Source organism: Coffea arabica, chromosome 3c, assembly GCF_036785885.1.
Source record: "Coffea arabica cultivar ET-39 chromosome 3c, Coffea Arabica ET-39 HiFi, whole genome shotgun sequence".
In the NCBI taxonomy this organism is placed as follows: Eukaryota; Viridiplantae; Streptophyta; class Magnoliopsida; order Gentianales; family Rubiaceae; genus Coffea; species Coffea arabica.
Genome location: NC_092314.1, coordinates 34,570,848 through 34,574,655, shown reverse-complemented (window position 1 = coordinate 34,574,655; position 3,808 = coordinate 34,570,848).

Below are 3,808 nucleotides of genomic sequence, written 5' to 3'. Positions count from 1 at the left end.
TTATCCGCTTGTTCTGAGCTGCTCCCCGGAAAACCCCTTTTTCTTGCTTGGAAGTTTCTAACTTGTAACCCTGCAGTTTCAACGCGCTGGGCTTTTTCCACCGCATCACTAAAGGCATTAAGTTGGGCTACAGCCAGATCTTTTTGAATTTCTACGTTTAAGCCCTGGATAAAACGCCTTATTCGCCGCTGCTCGGTCATGATGAGTTCGGGCGCAAATTTGGATATGCGGGTGAATTGGCTCTCATATTCCGCCACAGTTTGAGCTCCTTGGCGGAGTCGAATGAACTCGTCTTCCTTCCTCTCCTGAACTAGAGGAGGGAAAAACTTCGCATTGAACTCTCTGATGAAGTTCACCCAAGTCCTAGGTGTCTGTTCTCGTTCCCACTTCTGCCGAATTACGTTCCACCAGGAACGGGCTGCCCCCTCCAACTGAAACACGGCAAAAGTCACCTGCCGTTCGTCAGGGTAGTGTAGGGCTGCAAATATGTCAACCATCTTTTCAAGCCACCTCTCGGCCACGTCCGGGTCGGGTCCCCCAACAAACTTTGGCGGAGCAAACTTTTGAAAACGTTCGAGTGCTCTGTCTTCGCTCTCGATATGATGGCCAGGGTTTCCGGGGTTTCCAGGGTTAAGGTTTGGGTTCTGGGCTTGTTGCTGCACTACTTGTGCTAGCAGGTCTGTCATTTGCTGCATAGCAGCAGCTATCTGCACATTGGGGTCAACCCTAGGTTCAGGGTTTGGTCCAGATGAGGTTTCCCCAGTACCCCTTTCAGGCGTAGGTTGCCTATCTCCACGCCCACGGCCCCGTCCACTACGAGTGCCTTCCATTGGTCTAATAAATCTAGGGTCGAAACGGGAATATAATATTAAACATAGGTAGGCAAAAGCAAGTAGCAAAAGGTACGTACAGATCAAAAGTATACCTATTTAACATAACTGTATCAAGCAAGCCACACAATAACAGTCGATTAGATACAAATCCATGAAAGCAGCGGGGTTATCCAAAAGTATTATAGACACACTAGGTCACAAGTACAACAATCACTAACGAAAATCCTTTCTCTCTAGGGCTCCATCCTTAATCTACGAAAACAACACCGTTTATATCTTAATCAAGAGTGATCATGCTTAACAATACCCAAATAGACCACGCGAAGTTCCATAGAATTACATTTCTAGTTCGCCCAAGTCCTTTAACCTAGGCTCACATCTCTCCCGTATCCGGGCACAAGAATCCCATCTAAGATAATTCACAACTCGAGCCGGCCGGTCCCAAGAGTAAATCATCCATATTAAAGATTCCTACCCGACATACATATCTATTTTCCTCAAATTTCATGAAAACAATGTTTACACTTGTAACATGCCCGGTTCATAACTTACGCTCAAACGAGCACTTAGACATATTCACGAAATCAAGACCATAACACCACTTGGCCCAGTCTCATTCCGCGCAGAGACCACGCGAAGTGGCTCTGATACCACTTGTGACAGCCCCACTTTCCCCTAAGGCGAACCAAAGGGGTTAGCGGACTGCCTGCCCAGCTCTCGCCAGGACTACGGAACAGATTAGAGCTATCTATAGCGATCCGGAACTTACAAACGAGCGTAAACAAGTCAAAATGGTAAAATAACCCAAAATAAAAAATGAAATCCGGAGTCGGCCATGAATAGCAACCGACCCGTCAGAACCCAGCCGAAAAGCTAACAAACATACACAACTGAACTTTAGCGTTTACAAATCAAAATGACATACAAAAGCTTCCAAAAGTTAATACATAAACACGGTTTGCCAAATCAGAAGAGAAAACGCCCCAAAAATACACTTAGGGTTTTAATACATGAGCTATACAAAAGATATGTTCAATTAGCTCAATTTGGCAGCCATTTGTCAAGTCCAGACCAAAAGTGTTTATTTTCCTGTAAGGAAAACAAAAGGGAACAGAAAGGGGTGAGCTTGCGCTCAATGAGGTACCAAACATATAGCAGAAAAATCATGGCATTTCACACTTAACAAATCAGATACACATGCCAGATGTGAAGCAAAGGAACCAATGATTCAAATCAGAAGGATACGGGTGGCTCTCAGGAGCCAACTTTCCAGCGCAGTACTTGATCCAAACCGGTTGACTCTCCGTCAACGTATATAGAACCAAACGTCCGTAGACCCCTCTTTACACCGAATTCCGTCCACCAAACACCCCTTTACCGGGCCCGCTCACCGTAACCGAACAGAAATGGTAATACTCGAGTATACCCGGAATCAAGGGTCTCAATACCCAAAATCCCCGAACAGACTACCATGGTTCGTTATCTAATCGTCCAGGCCCTTGCCGGCCCGACTCGAATAACTTAGCCACAGGATTGAGCTCATAGGTCATAGAAATCCGAACAGATGCAGACACAGATAACAGATTCAGATACAGATACAGAATAGCAGATTCAGATAGCAGATTCAGATAGGCACTCAAAATTGGCATATGGACAGACAAGAGAACGAGTGTGATAAAGTACACCCTCGTCTCCAACAATTAAACAGATTACAGAGCAAAAATCAAGTTAAACAGCAATGGAGGGGAGTGGTACACTCACCGATTCAACTTCAAAAAGTTTCACTTCAGATTGGCCTTAATCGCCAAGAAACCCTAAAATAATCAAAATAAACCAATTGAAGGTTTTACTTCCAGAATCGAGTAAACAGAATGCACATGTGAGGCTCGACTACACGTCGTACGCCTTGCCAAATAAATACTAATGCAAGAATGCAAAAACATGATTCCCTTGGAAACGAAAAGGTAGCATGAAGACCTAGGCGCAAACAACCCAAAAGCCTTTCATTCTACCAAAAGGCAAATCCAACTTAAAGGACCCAAACGGCCTAGAAAATCGGGCAGCACTTCCCCTAAATTTCTTACTTTTCCAGCCATTAAGGCTTCATTATATCCTCAAATCAGTCCCAACATCTCACACAAAATTCATCTCATTTCCCAAAAACCGTTCACTAGGCTCAAAGTGGTACAAGTACAAAAGTTAATTAGGAAACAACCGAAATGAAAGTAAGCCCTAAAAGAGACTCGATAACGAGTCATAAACCAATGCCAACCACAACCCCAATAAGGTTTCATATGCATAACTGAGCATAATAGCAAACCAGAAATTAGAAAATGGCCTTAGTCTTGGCCCCAAATAGAAAACTGTTTTGCCCTTATTATGCGGTAATGGTGTAAAATTCTCTACGGTTATCGGATGGGGGTGCAAGACCCACCGTTTCGAAGCTATGAAACAGGGCTACAACAATGTAGAAGGTCACTCAATCCAGTTCCTAACACAACTAGGTCAAATATGCCAAATACTAACCCAGAATTCCCAAAACAGGTTTGCAAAACACAGAAAACTGTAATCGGTATATCTCAGTCCATACAAGTCCAAATGCCGAAATTCCAAAGACACATGTTAGCTAAGACATTCAGATACATTTCATCAGAAGACACCAACTTCAAAATCCAAACCAATTCCAGTCAAAAGGGCCAATTACTATCGCAGTTTTCGCATTCTGATCAAAGCAGAACAGCTACAGTAAAAACGGCATAACTCACTCTACACTCATCCAAATGACCTGAAATTTTACAGGCACCTCAAACACATCAATACCTACAACTTTCATGTTTTGAGCAAAGTCTAATTCGGCCTCTAACCCAGTGATCTAAAACCGGACAGAATTGGGATTTTATGAACCCTAACTTTCCATTTTTCACACCAAATCCAAAATTGATTGCATTTTCCTATCATATGCACCTACTAGAGCC